The sequence below is a fragment of the Hyla sarda genome, chromosome 1, assembly GCF_029499605.1.
Source record: "Hyla sarda isolate aHylSar1 chromosome 1, aHylSar1.hap1, whole genome shotgun sequence".
Classification (NCBI taxonomy): domain Eukaryota; kingdom Metazoa; phylum Chordata; class Amphibia; order Anura; family Hylidae; genus Hyla; species Hyla sarda.
Genome location: NC_079189.1, coordinates 327,939,255 through 327,958,973, shown reverse-complemented (window position 1 = coordinate 327,958,973; position 19,719 = coordinate 327,939,255). Strand labels below are relative to the sequence as shown.

Below are 19,719 nucleotides of genomic sequence, written 5' to 3'. Positions count from 1 at the left end.
ATAAGACAGCAGATGTGCAGGAAGCAAAACAAGGCTTGTAATCAGGTAGGCAGGATTTATTACTGTATGATATTGACATGCTATGATATATTGTAACTATTAGCATAAACAGGACGTTATTGTGGCAATGCATGTTAAAAGAAGAGCACAGCTGCCACGCTAAACTATGGGCATCATGTACGGAAACTGAGTTAGACAAGCACTGTAAGCATTGCCCATAGTAATCAATAGTAATCAATCAACTTATAAGGCTATTCCATGCCTCCACTACTCTTCCAGTAAAGTAATATCAGGAAGTATTACTTTACTGAGAGAGTAGTGGATGCATGGAATAGCCTTCCTGCAGAAGTGGTGGCTGCAAATACAGTGAAGGAGTTTAAGCATGCATTGTATAAGCATAAGGCTATCCTTCATATAAGATAGGGATAGGTATAAGGCTATCCTTCATATAAGATAGAGATAGACATAAGGCTATCCTTCATATAAGATAGGGATAGGTATAAGGTTATCCTTCATATAAGATAGGGATAGACATAAGGCTATCCTTCATATAAGATAGAGATAGGCATAAGCTTATCCGTCATATAAGATAGGGATAGGCATAAGGCTATCCTTCATATAAGATAGGGATAGGCATAAGCTTATCCTTCATATAAGATAAGGATAGGTATAAGGCTATCCTTCATATAAGATAGGGATAGACATAAGGCTATCCTTCATATAAGATAGAGATAGGCATAAGCTTATCCGTCATATAAGATAGGGATAGGCATAAAGCTATCCTTCATATAAGATAAGGATAGGTATAAGGCTATCCTTCATATAAGATAGGGATAGACATAAGGCTATCCTTCATATAAGATAGAGATAGGCATAAGGCTATCCTTCATATAAGATAGGGATAGGCATAAGGCTATCCTTCATATAAGATAGGGATAGACATAAGGCTATCCTTCATATAAGATAGGGATAGACATAAGGCTATCCTTCATATAAGATAGGGATAGACATAAGGCTATCCTTCATATAAGATAGAGATAGGCATAAGCTTATCCGTTATATAAGATAGGGATAGGCATAAGGCTATCCTTCATATAAGATAGGGCCAGAGACTATTGATAGGATTCAGATTATTGGGAAGACTAGATGGGCCAAATGGTTCTTATCTGCCGACACATTCTATGTTTCTATGTTATTGATTTACGTTACTAAATGTGTATTAGTGAAATAACAGATGGAGTGGAAATGGTTATTGCTAACCCATTCACAGCTTGAGACCGCCAGAGACTTTACTGTTAACCCCTTCATTATTTAGACATTGTATGGCGGTATCATTTGGATTCTGAATGGTAGTTTAATGTGGGCAAAATGTAATTTGTTTGAGAAATTATTGTACGTATAGTACTGTATTGTATGGTAATATCATTTGGGTACTGAATAGTAGTAATACTATATGAGCAGCAATCCAATGTGAAAATCTTGAGCATTTTTGCACAACAACATAATCAGCATGCTATTTTTTTTTCAAACATGTAATATATTGTAATTTGCAGCAGACTTGCAGTAAGAGACCCTCACTTACATAGCTACTGTAGTACAGTATAATACACAAATAATTAAGACATGAACAGAATTTTAACTTGCTCTATATTGGCATACAATGTCCATATTCCCATTTAAGGTAGAGTCACACAGACATTGCACACACAAGGCTGCAGCATGCAAGCCCTGTGTGTCTGCTCATAGCAAAATGCACATCTTATTTCCCATTGCCCGGCAGATTTCTTGCTGCGTGAAATATGTTGTGTATGCACTATGTGTGACCCTAGCCTAAAGGAGTTGTCAGGCGAGCTGAAAAAGATATTACCCTTCCTCGATCCCCTGCACTTGATTCCCTACCCTGTGCTTACACATGCCAATAGTTTCTCATAGCTTGAAGGGAGCAGGCTATATTGGAGAGGAAATAACTAAATTGTGACAGGAACATGTAGGTGATGCTACATCCACAACATTGTGTGATGATTGGCCGGTGCATGGTTTTATCTGCATGCAGCTGTCACAATTTTGTACCTATCCCAGTTACACAGCCTGCCCCTTTCAAGACATGGAAAATGATTAAAGGGGTACTCCGGTGCTTATACATCTTTTCCCCTATCCAAAAGATAGTGGATAAGATGCCTGATCGCGGGAGTCCCGCCGCTGGGGACCCCCGGGATCTTGCACACGGCACCCCGTTTGTCATGGCACCCCATTTGGAGCGGAGCGTGATGTCACACGGGGGCGGTGGCGTGACATCACACGCCGCCGGCCCAGTGGTCGTCTGTAATCAGACCCGGAGCGAACACGCTCCGGGGACTGATTACAAACGGGGTGCCGTGTGCAAGATCCCGGGGGTCCCGCGATCAGGCATCTTATCCCCTATCCTTTGAATAGGGGAAAAGATGTATAAGCACCGGAGTACCCCTTTAAGCTCTTTCAGTTTAGGGTAGGACATGGAGCACCAAGGAGTATGAAAGTGGTAATAACTCCAAAGACAACCCCTTTAATAAACACATACATTTATTTTAAAAACATGCAAATAACATTACTTAAAGGGGTACTCCGCCCCTAGACATCTTATCTCCTATCCAAAGGATAGGGGATAAGATTTTAGATCGCAGGGGTTCCGCTGCTGGGGACCCCGGGGATCGCTGCTGCAGCACCCCGCTATCATTACTGCGCAGAGCGAGATCACTCTGCACGTAATGACGGGCAATACAGGGGCCGGAGCATCGTTACGTCACGGCTCCGCCCCTCGTGACGTCACGGCCCGCCCCCGTCAATACAAGTCAATGGGAGGGGGCGTGGCGGTCGTCACGCCCCCTGCCATAGACTTGCATTAAGGGGATGGGCCGTGATGTCATGAGGGGCGGAGCCATGACATCACGCTGCTCCGGTCCCTGTATCGCCCGTCATTACACACAGAGCGAACTCGCTCTGTGCAGTAATGATGGCGGGGTGCCACAGCGGCGATCCCCGGGGTCCCAAGCAGCGGGACCGCGGCGATCTAACATCTTATCCCCTAACCTTTGGATAGGGGATAAGATGCCAGGGGCGGAGTACCCCTTTAAAAGAAACAGAGGTCAAACAAGAGAGAGCTTTGCCAAAAACTAAACAAAGTTAAATGCATATTTTGCAGCTTCTCAATGTCATAGTAGTAAGTGTTATTAAAGAGAGAAAACATGAGGGACAAAACCAACAAGATTTTCACTACTTTGTGAAACTTTTTAGATATGGTAAAGAATTTTAAGTGTGATTTTTCCATCATTGTTTATTCATATGCACAGTAAAGTGTGGTACAGTCTGTATCCCCCCTCTTGGTTCCCTTTAAAGGAAGACAAGTGCTGACAAATTTGATCTAACCATACAAACTTTTTGAGCTGAGCTTTTTTTTCTTTTCTTTTTTTTACACAGTGGTATAGCAGTCTTAGTGGTGAATTTTTCAAGAGAGGCACAAAAGCTTAGGGGGTATTATTACACTAGCGTGCACTGTTTCTTAAATGTTAAAGAAAATTTAATGTTAATAGTATTCCACCCAAGTTCCCAAATTGGACCCAACTATAGCCTCCCCTGATATTTGTCTTAGTAAACTCCATAGAAGTAAGTGGATGGGAATTCTGCACATTTACCATGGCTTACCCCAGTAAAGACCCTTGTAAGTTTGCTCAGTTAAATAGAACACTAATGCAACACAAAGTCAGTGTCCATCATCAAGGAATATTCCGAAGTCCAGGTACAGGAAGAGTACTGGACTAGACATTCACAACAAAGTACCAAAGTAGAACTAGAAGTACAAAAACATCACTGAAGCAACAAATCTGTACAAAGTTACAAAGTTACCCAATTCTAACAGTGACTAGTGACCTTGTACTGCTTCTCTTGAAACCAAAGATGTATTATAAAGATATGAAAAAATGCCAGCAACAATTCAAAGTAGTTGTATTGTACTGATCTGCGGCAGGAGAAATGATTACAGTTGTTTTCTAAAACCTTGACTACAAAAGTCTGTTTCCTGGGCTTTGTGTAAGACAAACAACTTAAAGGGGTACTCAGCTGCTAGACATGTTATTCCCTATCAAAAGGGATGTCTATGGGAGGAGGCATGACAGCTGTGTACGAGCCGTCACGCTCCCTCCCATATACATGAAAGCTGTCACGCTCCCTCCCATATACAGTACATGAATGGAGGGGGTGTGGTGTGACTTCCCGATCACGGAAGCCCCAGGCTTCCATGACTGTAATGCTGCAGCGTTGGCCCGGAGAATGCGGCTGCCCCCCCCACAATCCAACATTTTATCCCTTATCCTTAGGAAATGGGATAACATGTATAGGGGCGGATGACCCCTTTAACTGAAACTGAAAAAGGTGTTTATGGGCTCTACAGAGGAACACAAGGGTAGCACCACTCAAGCCACATGGCATATCAGGGACTACTACCCTCATTATGAACCCTCACTATCACTACTAAATCCTCTGATCAAACCATTACATCACCACACAGAGTGAGTATGTGTGTGTTTTCACTGCATTATTGCTTGGTTTTTGTTAAAGCCATGACATATGATTGATTTTTATGTATTCTGTTAGCTATTTAACATGAAGCAGTACTGCTTATTTTAAGCCAAGAACTTTAGTGTGTTTCTTATAGAAAACCAGAAAGTTGACATAGCACGGTATCTTCCAGCTGTTTTCTCTCATTTTTAGCAGTGTTGTGTTGTCCGCTTGGTACACTGAATACTAAACTTCCCTTTTTTTGCCATTGACATTCTATTTGCATTACATTTTGGCCAGCTAGTTTATTCACATATATCTGGGTTTTACTATCTGATGAACAGCATGATTCAAGTAACAAGCATGAATAATTGCAATAACAAATATTCTCTCCCATCTTTATTTTTCAGGATAAGCCTTAAAAGTCTCCAGCAAGAATATTGATACTCAATATAAGACTAAGGTGGCAGCTGGAAATGTGAGTTCCATTTTTTATTATGTATTGACTCATGCACTGTATGTGATGTAAACATCAATGCTTTTAGTACAGAGGTCTGAAACACCAGCACACTTGACCACTGAGCCAGCAGGGTTCAAATATTTTCCTAGTGGGTTAGTCAGAAATGTATTTATGGATCCTATCTGATTGGAGTCATCCATGTGGAGATCTACATGGGAATCTAGAAGTGTGGATGAGAAAGGCTTTAACATAATATTTGACTCCTAAAAGTAGTGGATTATTACTAGGCTAGGCGAGGGGCCACGAGGAGGTAATGCTAGTGGTGGCCTTGTACAACATTTCCAGCTTCTACCTATTGAAATTTGTTAGATGGCTGAGAAAATAAAGGTTAGCTAGTTTCATACAGTGCCTATTAAGTACTGTATAGATTGCACAAGTATTTCTATGCTTTAAAAATGTATTTTCTGTGTTTCACTGCCATTTAATGTATATGCACAGGTTTACAGAATACAGAGGGTTAAAAGGTACCTTTCATCAAAAAAACTTTTGATAGATTATATCTTAATGTATGCAGAATAACTTTCCAATTGCATGTTATTAAAAAATATGCTTCTTTCTATTAAATTTTCCACTTTGAAAAAATGACCACTAGGGGTCTCCCTACCAGTCCTTTTTTATAGATTTCAGACTCATGCTGGAGTCCTAAATCTCAGACTGCAGCCGGGACAAAGACAAACTCCCTGGCAGGAAGCAGTGCTGAGTTTGTCTGTGTACCGGCTGCAGTCTTAGATTTAGGACTCCAGCATGAGTCTGAAATCTATAAAAGAGGACTGGTAGGGAGACCCCTAGTGGTCATTTTTTCAAAGTGGAAAATTAAATAGAAAGAAGCATATTTTTTTTAATAACATGCAATTGGAAAGTTATTCTGCATACATTAATCTATAATATATCAAAAGTTTTTTTGATGAAAGGTACCCTTTAATTAGCAGCCAGGTCCCACAGCTAATACTCGACATCGCAGATTGGGCCGATGTACGGTATTAACCCTTTAGACACCGCAATCAAAGTTGACCGTGGCGTCTAAAACAGGAGAAAAGCGTTGCCGGTTACCTCAGTGGGCTGTTCGGGACCCCTGTTCATGGCATCCCGAACAGTTGAGCGGACTTCTTACCTTGTCTTCTGCCGTCCAATTGTCGCTCTGCTGCTCCATGTCTGAGATCCAGCCTGGAGCAGCAGAGTACTGATAACACTGATCAATGCAATGCTATGGCATAGCATTGATTAGTGTCTGCAATCAAGGTATTGCATGTTATAGTCCCCTATGGGGGCTATAACATTGCAAAAAAAAGTGTAAAAAAAACAGTTAATAAATGTGATGTAACCCCCTTCCTAATAAAAATTTGAATCCCCCCCCCATAAAAATAAACATATGTGGTATCGCCGTGTGCATAAATGTCCGAGCTATAAAAATATAATGCTAATAAAACCGCATGGTCAATGGCCTACACAAAAAAAAATTCCAAAGTCCAAAATTGCGTAATTTTTTGTCACTTTGCATACCCTAAGAAAATGTATTAAAAGCAATCAAAAAGTCCCATCAAAACAAAAATCATACAGATAAAAACTTCAGATCACGGAGCAAAAAATTTTAAGCGTTATGATTTTTAGAAAACGGAAATGCAAAAACGGAAATACCCTGAGGGGTTAATGTTACATTACAATATTATTTTTACTGCCTTGTAGGCCTGATGCACGTGGCTTCATTTAGTTAGTTTTATTACAATTACTAAGCCTTTGCTTTTCTCCAAATTCACACACAGGTCCCAGAACATTGAATATCATGTTCTAGAGGTCCTTTTCAATTTGAAGTGTAGATGTCACAAGAACAAAAGGGCCCAGGCTTTAAATGGTGCTGATCCTGTCTGTGTTTTCCTCCCTTGTTTATGTTGCTCACATTGCCTGCAGCTCACTGAGGAGGAAGGGGCGTTCCCACATGAGATGACGCTTGCCCTTACATCTCATGTAGGACCCCTAGTGGTAAGAAGTATGGAGCATTTTTTCAACCAAAAATATACACATTTTTTAACCAATGTGTATTACAAATATACATATAATGTTATTATCTACGTTATATAAAACATATTTTGCAATGACAGTGCCAAATTAAAGCCAAAGCAATTCGCAATAAGACAGATGCGGCACCCTTACATCAGTTTTGCAGCTGCAACTCTTTGATAAAGGTCCCTAATATACAGAATGGAGTTAGAAAAGGAAACCACAGAAGCTAGAATCTTTATGACGAACTCCTATAAATGTGTGAAAAGTCAGCTGAGCAGGATGTATATGTCTCTATATGTATATATCTAGTGTGATAAATGAATGTCTGGTTATAGCTTTTACACCAGTGACTCATGTGTGGGTTTTAATGTTGACCAAGACAATATGCTGAATTCCTATTTTATGCAGAAACAATTTTTAGTGAGCAATATATTTTACCTACGATAGCAAAATTATCAGTTGCCAAGCACTGCTGTATATAAACCTTTTCATACAGTCTATGTTGCAATAGGTCTGTTTGCGGACATTTAGCTATATGTAGTCCTAATGGTTATTGTGCATGTTTGCTTCTAAACAACAGAATATGACTGTAAAGTCCTGATTCATTTCCTATCACAATTAAAGGCTTCATTCACAAGTCGGATTTAACCTGTTAAAGACCAAGGGCGTAAACTTACGCCCCTAGTCCCGCTCCCGTGATATAACGCGGGGTTACACGGTAACGCCGGATCATATCACGGCGGGCCCGGCGTCATAGTGAAGCCGGGACCCGCCGCTAATAGCGCGCGGCACTGATCGCAGTGCCGCGCCCTATTAACCCTTTAGCCGCATGCTCAAAGCTGAGCCGTTTGGCTAAAAGTGAAAGTAAAATGTGCCGGTTAGCTCAGGGAGCTGTTCGGGATCGCCGCGGTATAATCACGGCATCCCGAACAGCTGTACTTCAGGAGGAAGGTCTCTTACCTTCCTTCCTGCAGTCCGATCGCCGAATGAATGCTTCAAGCCTGAGATCCAGGCTTGAGCATTCAATCGCCGAAAACACTGATTGATGCATTCCTATGGAGATGCATCAATCAGTGGTAAAGATCAGTACATGCTATGTTATAGGCTCCCTGGGGGCTATAATATGGCATAAGAAAAGTGTAAAAAAATCACTAACCCTTTCAATGATCAATTCCCCTAATAAAAGTTTGAATCACCTGGCATTTCCAAGAATAAAAAAAAAAAAAACTGTGTAAATAAAAATAAAAATAAATATATGCGGTATCGCCACGTGCAGAAATGTCCGAATTATAAAAATATACCACTTTTTAAACCGCATGTTCAATGGCGTACGCGCAAAAAAAATTCCAAAGTCCAAAGTAGCGTATTTTTGGTCACTTTTTATATCATGAAAAGATGAATAAAAAGCGATCAAATCCGCAATGCAAAAATGGTACCGACAAAAACTTAAGATCTTGGCGCAAAAAATGAGCCCTCATAGCTCCCTGCACACAGAAAAATAAAAAAGTTATAGGGCTCAGAAAATGACAATTTTAAACGTATACATTTTCCTGCATGTAGTTATGATTTTTTTTCAGTAGTAATACAAAATCAAACCTATACAAGTAGGGTATCATTTTAACCTTATGGACCTAGAGAATAAAGAAAAGGTGTCATTTTTACCGAAAAATTTACTACGTAGAAACGGAAGCCCCCAAAAGTTACAAAATGGCTTTTTTTTTTTTATTTTGTCGCACAATGATTTTTTTTTCTGTTTCGCCATAGATTTTTGGGTACAATGACTGGTTTCATTACAAAGTAGAATTGGTGGCACAAAAAATACGCCATAATACAGATTTTTCGGTGCAGAATTGAAAGAGTTATGATTTTTTAAAGGTAAGGAGGAAAAAACGAAAGTGCAAAAAATGACTGGTCCTTAAGGGGTTAAAGGGGTTGTCCAGACCAAAAAATAAAAAATAAATTGTCTCAGTGTTGTATAAAAGCAAAAAAGAAGCCATACTTACTTGGAATCCCCTGCAACAGAGGTTCTGAGGATCTCGGCACCTGCAGCTCACTGCTGCTTCCTGTGGTGTGAAGACCCTGCAGGAACTGCCCACTTAGCCAATCGCTGACTAAGGCGGGTTACTGTTGCAGCCAGTGATTGGCTGAGCAAGCAATTTGTGCAGGGTGGGCACTTCACAGAAACCAGCTGTTTACAAGAAGTGAACAGGAGCATCGGAATGTCAACTCTCTATTCTGCTTTTATGACATTCTATCCAAATTTTTTATGGGGCTGAACAAACCCTTTAACATTTGTTTTCTGTGTGGAATAATTTTCTTCTGAAATGATGTTAAATCTAGAAATATTCTACATCCCATGCATGAGAGTTGGATTTCACATGCACTCCATGCAGAAAAAAGGACTTGAAGGATTAAGTAACATGCATCTTATTATTCCTCAGGATTCTGCATGACACAGACTGCAGTGAAGGTGGCTTGGTTTTCTTCCAAAGAAATAATTAAAATCTTTCATTTCGTTCTATGGGACATAACAGACTTGACATACAGTCATGGCTGTGTTGGCACCCGTTAAATTTTTCTAGAAAATGAAGTATTTCTCACAGAAAAGGATTGCAGTAACACATGTTTTGCTATACAGATGTTTATTCCCTTTGTGTGTATTGGAACTAAACCAAAAAAAGGGAGGAAAAAAGCTAATTGGACATAATGTCACCAAACTCCAAAAATGGGCTGAACAAAATTATTGGCACCCTTTCAAAATTGTGGAAAGATAAGATTGTTTCAAGCATGTGATGCTCCTTTACACTCACCTGGGGGCAAGTAACAGGTGTGGGCAATATAAAAATCACACCTAAAAGAAGATAAAAAGGAGAGGAGTTCACTTAGTCTTTGCATTGTGTGTCTATGTGTGCCACACTAAGCATGGACAACAGAAAGATGAGAAGAGAACTGTCTGAGGACTTGAGAACCAAAATTGTGGAAAAATATCAAAAATCATAAGTTTGCAAGTCCATCTCAAGAGATCTAGATTTTCCTTTGTCCACAGCGCACAACATTATCAAAAAGTTTGCAACCCATGGCACTGTAGCTAATCTCCCTCGGCGTGGACGGAAGAGAAAAATTGATGAAAGGTGTCAACGCAGAATAGTCTGGATAGTGGATAAGCAGCCCCAAACAAGTTCCAAAGATATTCAAGCTGTCCTGCAGGCTCAGGGAGCATCAGTGTCAGCACAAACTATCTGTCGACATTTAAATGAAATAATGGCGGGAGACCCAGGAAGACCCCACTGCTGACACAGAGACATAAAAAAGCAAGACTACATTTTGCCAAAATGAATTTGAGTAAGCCAAAATCCTTATGGGAAAATGTCTTGTGGACAGATGAGACCAAGATAGAGCTTTTTGGTAAAGCACATCATTCTACTGTTTACCAAAAACGGAATGAGGTCTACAAAGAAAAGAACACAGTACCTTCAGTGAAATATGGTGGTGGTTCAATGATGTTTTGGGGTTGTTTTGCTGCCTCTGGGACTGGAAGGCATGATGAAATATGAGGATTACCAACTGATTTTGGATCGCACTGTACAGCCCAGTGTCAGAAAGCTGGGTTTGCGTCCGAGATCTTGGGTCTTCCAGAAGGACAATGACCCTAAGCATACGTCAAAAAGCACCCAGAAATGGATGACAACAAAGTGCTGGAAAGTTCTGAAGTGGCCAGCAATGAGTCCAGTTCTAAATCCCATTGAACACCTTCGGAGAGATCTTAAAAATGCTGTTGGGAAAAGGCGCCCCTACAATAAGAGAGACCTGGAGCAGTTTGCAAAGGAAGAGTAGTCCAACATTCCGGCTGAGAGGAGTAAGAAACTTATTGATGGTTATAGGAAGCCAATGATTTCAGTAATTTTTTCCAAAGGGTGTGCACCCAAATATTAAGTTAAGGGTGTCAATCATTTTGTCCAGACCATTTTTGGAGTTTGGTGTGACATTATGTCCAATTTGCTTTTTTTCCTCCCTTTTTGGTTTAGTTCCAATACAAACAAAGGGAATAAGCATGTGTATAGCAAAACATGTGTTACCGCAATCCTTTTCTGTGAGAAATACTTCATTTTCTAGAAAAAGTTCAGGGGTGCCAACATTTACGGCCATGACTGTAAGAAGGTTTAGCTATGCAACCTCTGATGGGTTTGTAACTGGTTCGTGTTTTTTTGTTACATACTCTATTTTGCACATTTTTGTGCAAGACAAGAGATTGCTCTAACAATTTGCCCCAATTTTTCACCAACACTATTGATAATGTTCCCCCTTTGTAAAGCATTGTTCTTACAAGATTACAGACAAATCTGCCTCAAAGTTTCCAATTTCCTATTTTTATGTGTACTCTAAGAAACAGCTCTTCCATTGTATAATCCTATTCATTGTATAATCATGACAAAAAACGGAAAGTAATATTCTGTACTCGAGAAGTAATAGTTCTGGTCTTGAAACAATTAGCCTTTCCTGTTTTCATTCCATAAACATCGAGTCTGTTAGTATTTATGCCTTCATGAAAGTCAAGGAAACATTTCAGAAAATGGTTGTCACAGGTTGCCGGCTAAATATGGTTTGTGTTGTGACATATACGGTACCAGATTTTTTTTGTTCTTCAATAAAATTTTGTTCTTTCAATTTAATATGATTGAAAGCTTAAGATGACGAATACAGAAATGTATCTACTGTCAGGAGCAGATGCTAAGCTCTAGGTAATATGAGGTGCATGTACAAAACAGACCAACCGGAAGACTGTTCACTTGGTTGATCCCTCAGCACCACAGGAAAGAGAGGCCTCAGGAAAATGCTATTATTTAAACTTGTAGAACTGAGGGAAATGGCAAAAATCTTATTTAGCACCATGTTTCTAATTTCATGAGATTAACTGTGAGTCTTATCTATGTGTACATGAGGGGGAAAATAAACAATTCCGGAAAGACATGAAGAGGTCACTTTCTCACATGTAATGGGCAAGTAATACAATAGACCATTGCTTGCCATTAACTAATACTATGAAAACATATTACTGATAATCAACAGGTTTATTAACCCTTTTATACAGTAAGTGAATTTCATTTCACTTATATCACTGTTTAATAATTCAGAATATTTTTTAATCCATTTATTGTCAGTTTTCATTGATGCGGCTTTAAAGAGGTTTTGCACCAGAATTGAAGTCATATTGCTAAAATATGCTAATAATAATATTTACATAGTGTCAAAATATTCCACAGCGCTGTACAGAACTTTTCATCACTTACATTCTAAAGGGTGGGAGTGTGACTGCCAGGTCAGCCACTGATTCTCAGAGCAAATGGCGTTCAAGCAATGAAATAGTCTAGCAATATTTTTTTACACTTTAAGATAGGCATTTTATTGTAGGTACCGTATTTATCGGCGTATAACACGCACTTTTAAAACTTAAATTCAAGGCAAAAAGTCTGCCTGCGTGTTATACACCGATAAATCTTTTTGTCACTGATTTAAAGTGGCCGCAGCAGCGGCTGCTTGTTAAGGATTAGCAGCCTGGCCGCGGCCACTTTAAATCAGTGACCAGCGCGCGGTTCCCCCTTCGTTTTTTTTTTACATTTTCCTTCTTTTCCCCTCTGCTTTTTATTGTATTGTTTTTTTTATCTTCGTTACCTAGCCGCGCTCGGCAGGCCAGGTCCGGTGTCGGCTGCGGTCAGTGAAGCCGGATGAGTGATGTCCTCTGCTAGCTCCGCTGCACAAGATCAGGGACGTCCCTCATTCAATGCTGCTGCCGCTGTGACTATTCTAAGGTGGCTGCGGTTGGGCTGCCAGCGGCGACCACACTGACCAGCGGCGGATGCAGCGAATGATGAGTGACGTCCCTGATGCTGTGCAGCCGGCAGAGTACGTCACTCATCCAGCTTCACTGACCGCAGCCCGCAAGACCCGACACCGGACCTGGCCTGCCGAGCGCGGCTAGGTAAGGAAGATGGGAAAAATATATATATCTCAAAGACGGAGGGAAAGGGGATGATGAAAAGGGGGCATGATGTGAGGGGGGCATGATGTGAGGGGGCATGGTGAGAAGGGGGCATGATGAGAAGGGGGCATGATGAGAAGGGGGCATGATGAGAAGGGGCATGATGAGAAAGGGGCAAGATGAGAAAGGGGCAAGATGAGAAAGGGGCAAGATGAGAGGGGGCATGGTGAGAAGGGGGCATGGGGCATGGTGAGAAGGGGGCATGGTGAGAAGGGGGCATGGTGAGAAGGGGGCATGATGAGAAGGGGGCATGATGAGAAGGGGGCATGGTGAGAGGGGGGCATGGTGAGAGGGGGGCATGATAAGAGAGGGGTGGGGGAATGATAAGACAGTGGGGAATGATGAGAGGGTAAGGGGGGGGGGTGTAAATGTGGCACACGGGCTGATAAAAGGGGAGTAATTATGTGGCACTGGAAGGGGGGACCAAACTGAAGTTCAGGCAAAATCAAAGTTAGAGGGATGATATGGCATTTAGTCTTTCATTTGTCTTATATGTATTATTTTTTTTTTACTAAAATTTCCCTATTAAAAAGGGGGTGCGTGTTATACGCCAGTGCGTGTTATACGCCGATAAATACGGTATTTTACTTTATAGGCATTGCCTATTTTTAATCCTGGACAACTGAAATGTAGTTTAAGTGGGGTAATTCACTGTTTGAAAATATTTTAGCTAACAAATTTACAAATAAAATGATACCCATTTGGTGGACTTCATTTTATGGACCCTGTGTGAAACAAATCCTGACTGTGTGTATAATTGATGCCCAAAAAGATGCATTTCTTTAAATTCCATTGAAAACGGAAACTGTCAAAAGAGTCTATCCAAAGAATCTCCTGACAAATTGTGTGTCAAAACAACATCTAGTGATCTTAAAACTTTGACCAAGATAAAGTATCAACTGGTCCAATATAATGTACCTAAGAAGCATATTCTTACATTTTTACTGTATCTGGGTGTTTTTTTTGCAGAACTTTTTACTGGGGACAAATTGAGGGGCCACACCTAAGGAAAGCACCAAAAGGGGCACACTTAAGGCAAATACTGAAAGGGGCATACATAAGGCAAGCACTGAAGGTAACACTCCTAGGGGAATCACTGAAAGGAGCACACCTAGGGTAAGCATTGAATGGGGCACACCTAGGGGAAAGAGAGCAGGAGTGCTGGAGTTACACGGGTACAGTGTTAGTGTATCTCTGGCGTTCTCATAGAGATGCACGTGGGGGGGGGGGTGTAAACCATTCTGGAGAACGTTGAGGTGTCGCCTGTTAATAAGGAATAAGTTGTCAAATGGCAGAGTACCCCTTTAGGCCAGGTTAACACCACAGAATTTCCAGCTGTAGATTCAATGGGCGTCGCTAGGACCTGGCAGACTGCATTGGCGTCTATGGCAGCAGCAATGCAGTCTGCACGGTCCTAGCGCCGGCCTTGGGATCTCTGGCTGGAAATTCCATGGTGTGAACCCAGCCTTAAGGGCATCTTTATACCATGACCTTTTGGTTATTTACAGAACTTTAATAAAGTTCAGGAAAAATGGCCAAGAATAATGCATACCTAATGGCGATCCCACTGCATTAAGTTATACATTCTCTAATGTCTTTAATTGTACAATAATACATAACACACAACTTTGTGTGTTTCTTGGCAGTTCATTTCAACTATCAGATATACATTCAAATACTCAAGTAAAAAGGCAAACACTCTTACTCTTCTGTGCGAAGCCCAGCATACTGTTTAGTTACTGCTCAGCACAGACTTTGTGTTTTTATATTGTGTTTTTTATATTAGTTTCTCTAAGCTGGAAAGAATTCTTCATTCTTCTAGAGAACAGGGTATAGGATGTGAGCAATTCATTCCATTAATGGAAATTTGGAGCAGGGTGCGCTGACTTGACACAATATGACTTCCAGAATGATTACAATTATCAGCTGATGTGCCAAGTTGTGACTGTAACAGTGTATATAGGTTAACATACTGAGATTTGTTTTTCATATTTCTATGTAGCAGATATAGATATCACAAGACAAATGCCTTTTTATGTATCTTTGTTTCTTTTTCTACACTGGATCATAACAGTCTCTAGTAGAAGTGTTAAACAGCAAGAGTGAAAGCTGGTATTACAAGAAACAGTTTCTACAGTAAGTTCCTGCCGCAAAGCTCACAACAGCATCTAAGAAATGCTACTTAGTTTGTTTGTATTACTAGTATACAGTATATTGCAAACATATACATGAACACATATGTTGGTAACAATAGCAAACACTAAACTGGGCAATGTGCATGGATTACCTTGTATGAAGTGATACAATTTAGTCATAAATGATCAAATGACAAATCTTAACCCACTCTCTTTTTAGTTTAATGCATGTCTCAAAAAGTATGTTTCCTTAAAGGACATATATCATGTCAAAAAACTTCTCCTATCCTAAGGATAGGTGATAAGTTTTAGATCACAGTGGGTCCAACTGCTGGGATCCCCTGCGATCTCCTGAATTGAACCCTGGGTCTCCCTGGGAAGGGGGCGAGTCGACGCCCGCACAAAGCGGCAGCTGAAGCGTCCCCCTCCATATATCTCTATAGGAGAGCTGTTCGGCAATCTCTAGGCCCTCCCAAAGAGATACATGGAGGGAGCGTGTTGGTCGGCACATGTGGTAGAGTCGACATGCTCTGTTCACTGGAAGAGCCAGGGCCCCATTCTGGAGATCGCTAAGGGTCTCAGCGATCCTTTGGATAAGGGATAAGTTTTTAAGCACAATACTTCTTTAAATTGCATATGGAATCCGAAAATATAAAGTTCCCCAAATGTTACAAAAATATATCATAACACACATCGATATAACATACAGTGGGGCAAAAAAGTATTTAGTCAGCCACCAACTGTTCAAGCTCTTCCACTTAAGGACCCAGCCCATTTTCACCTTAAGGACCCGGGCATTTTTTGCCCATCTGACCACTGTCAACTTAAGTATTAACCCCTTCCCGCAGAATGTCATATATAAACGCCGGGTTGTGCAGTGCGTTAGCGCATCACGGCGTTTATAAATGACATTCAGTTAACCCGGCGATGCGCAGCATCGCACGGGTTAACTGGCAGAAGTCCCGCTGTTTCCAGCAGGGGACAACTTCTGCTTCACCCCCAGGACCATCAATTGATGGTCCTGGTCAGCGATCACTGTGATTGGTCCCTGTGGACCAATCACAGTGATCTGGGGTGAAAGTTCAGATCCCCCGCACTGCCCGCCCCTGGAAGTCGGGCAGAACGGGGGACGAAGGCTGCAGGGGCTCGCGGGGACCTGCGGCATTCGGGGGGAACACGTGGGGACCGGCGGACTTACCTGATCCAGCGGCGGGACCGAGGAGCAGCGCGGGACCGGCCACGTGGACGAGCAGCGACGGGTAAGTATGTGGTCCTCAGAGGCAGCAGTGAAGATCTTCACTGCTGCTTCTAGGAGTCTGAAAACTACAACTCCCAGCATGCCTAGACAGGCTTTGGCTGTCTGGGCATGCTGGGAGTTGTAGTTTTGCAACATCTGGAGGGCCTCAGTTTGGAGACCATTGTATAATGGTCTCCAATCTGTGCTCTTCCAGCTGTTGCAAAACTACAACTCCCAGCATGCACTGACTGTCCAGGCATGCTGGGAGTTTTAGTTCAGCAACATCTGGCCCTTCAGATGTTGCCGAACTACAACTCCCAGCATGCCCTTCAGCTGTCTGGGCATGCTGGGAGTTGTAGTTTTGCAACAGCTGGAGACACACTGGTTGGGAAACATTGTTTCTAACTCAGTGTTTCCTAACCTGTGTGCCTCCAGCTGTTGCAAAACTATGACTCCCAGCATGCACTAAAAGACCATGCATGCTGGGAGTTGTGGTTTTGCAACAGCTGATGCACCCCCCCCTGTGAATGTACAGGGTACATTCACATGGGCGAGGCTTTTACAGTGGGTTTCTCGCATCTTGAGATGCAGCAAATTTTGCGCTGGGAAACTCGCTGTAATCCCCCGCCCATGTGACTGTACCCTAAAAACACTACACTACACCAACACAAAATAAAATAAAAAGTTAAAAACACTACATATACACATACCCTTACACAGCTCCCCTCCCCCAATAAGAACGTCCGGTACACCACTGTTTCCAAAGCAGAGCCTCCAGCTGTTGAAAAACAACAACTCCCAGTATTGTCGAACAGCCGTTGACTGTCCAGGCATGCTGGGAGTTTTGCAACAGCTGGAGGCACCCTGTTTGGGAATCACTGGCGTAGAATACCCCTATGTCCACCCCTATGCAAATCCCTAATTTAGGCCTCAAATGCACATGGCGCTCTCACTTTGGAGCCCTGTCGTATTTCAAGGCAACAGTTTAGGGCGACATATGGGGTATCGCCGTACTCGGGAGAAATTGCGTTACAAGGTTTGGGGGGCTTTTTCTTCTTTAACCCTTCATGAAAAGGAAATGTTGGGGTCTACACCAGAATGTTAGTGTAAACATTTTTTATTTTTTACACTAACATGCTGATGTTGCCCTATACTTTACATTTTCACAAGAGGTAAAAGGGAAAAAAGCCCCCCCAAAATTTGTAACGTAATTTCTCCCGACTACAGAGATACCCCATATGTGAGCGTAAAGTGCTCTGGGGGCACACAACAAGGCCCAGAAGGGAGAGCGCACCATGTACATTTGAGGTGATTTGCACAGGGGTGGCTGATTGTTACAGCGGTTTTGACAAACGCAAAAAAAACAAAACCCCACATGTGACCCCATTTCGGAAACGACACCCCTCACGGAATGTAATGAGGGGTGCAGTGTGAATTTACCCCCCACAGGTGTCTGACGGATCTTTGGAACAGTGGTCCATGAAAATGAAAACTTGTACAGCCCACTGTTCCAAAGATCTGTCAGACACCAGTGGGGGGCAAATGCTCACTGTACCCCTTGTTACGTTCCTCAAGGGGTCTAGTTTCCAAAATGGTATGCCATGTGTTTTTTTTTTGCTGTTCTGGCACCTTAGGGGCTTCCTAAATGCGACATGCCCCCCGAGCAAAATTTGCTCTCAAAAAGCCAAATATGACTCCTTCTCTTCTGAGCATTGTAGTTCGCCCATAGTGCACTTCAGGTCAACTTATGGGGTACCTCCATACTCAGAAGAGATGGGGTTACAAATTTTGGGGGGTATTTTCTGCTATTAACCCTTGCAAAAAGGTGAAATTAGGGGGGAAACACATTTTAGTGGAAATTTTTTTTTTTTTTACATATGCAAAAGTCATGAAACACCTGTGGGGTAATAAGGCTCACTTTATTCCTTATTACATTCCTCAAGGGGTCTAGTTTCCAAAATGGTATGCCATGTGGGTATTTTTTGCTGTTCTGGCACCATAGGGGCTTCCTAAATGCGACATGCCCCCCGAGCAAAATTTGCTCTCAAAAAGCCAAATATGACTCCTTCTCTTCTGAGCATTGTAGTTCACCCATAGTGCACTTCAGGTCAACTTATGGGATACCTCCATACTCAGAAGAGAAGGGGTTACAAATATTGAGGGGTATTTCCTGCTATTGACCCTTGGAAAAATGTGAAATTTGGGGGGAAACACACATTTTAGTGAAAAAAAAAATTTTTTTTTTTACATATGCAAAAGTCGTGAAACACCTGTGGGGTATTAAGGCTCACTTTATTCCTTGTTACGTACCTCAAGGGGTCTAGTTTCCAAAATGGTATGCCATGTGAGGGTTTTTTGCTGTTCTGGCACCATAAGGGCTTCCTAAATGCAACATGCCCCCAAAAACCATTTCAGAAAAACGTACTCTCCAAAATCCCCTTATCGCTCTTTCCCTTCTGAGCCCTCTACTGCGCCCGCCGAACACTTTACATAGACATATGAGGTATGTGCTTACTCGAGAAAAATTGGGCTACAAATATAAGTATACATTTTCTCCTTTTACCCCTTGTAAAAATTTAAAAATTGGGTCTACAAGAACATGCGAGTGTAAAAAATGAAGATTGTGAATTTTCTCCTTCACTTTGCTTCTATTCCTGTGAAACACCTAAAGGGTTAAAATGATGACTGAATGTCATTTTGAATACTTTGGGGGGTGCAGTTTTTATAATGGGGTCTTTTGTGGGGTATTTCTAATAAGAAGACCCTTCAAATCCACTTCAAACCTGAACTGGTCCCTGAAAAATAGTGAGTTTGAAAATTTTGTGAAAAATTGGAAAATTGCTGCTGAACTTTGAAGCCCTCTGGTGTCTTCCAAAAGTAAAAACTCATCAATTTTATGATGCAGACATAAAGTAGACATATTGTATATGTGAATAAAAATTTTTTTTATTTGTAATATACATTTTCCTTACAAACAGAGAGCTTCAAAGTTAGAAAAATGCAAAATTTTCAAATTTTTCATCAAATTTTAGGATTTTTCACAAGGAAAGGATGCAAGTTACCACAAAAATTTACCACCATGTTAAAATAGAATATGTCACGAAAAAACAATCTCAGAATCAGAATGATAACTAAAAGCATTCCAGAGTTATTAATGTTTAAAGTGACAGTGGTCAGATGTGCAAAAAACGCTCTGGTCCTTAAGGCCAAAATGGGCTTGGTCCTGAAGGGGTTAATAACTCTGTAATGCTTTTACTTTTCA

General features: G+C 41.4%; 1 protein-coding gene and 1 long non-coding RNA gene across 3 annotated transcripts in view; one reads left to right on the top strand and one right to left on the bottom strand.

Annotated features, from left to right (window-relative positions):
* The window catches only part of LPAR1 (lysophosphatidic acid receptor 1), a 144,124-nt gene that overhangs the window by 24,982 nt on the left and 99,423 nt on the right, over positions 1 to 19,719 (top strand). Inside the window, exon 2 of the mRNA XM_056519397.1 lies at positions 4,941 to 5,008. The gene's annotated coding sequence lies outside the window, so the exon portion shown is untranslated. The remainder of the gene's footprint in view (positions 1 to 4,940; positions 5,009 to 19,719) is intronic.
* The window catches only part of LOC130273121 (uncharacterized), a 55,695-nt gene that overhangs the window by 11,387 nt on the left and 24,589 nt on the right, over positions 1 to 19,719 (bottom strand). The window lies entirely within an intron of this gene.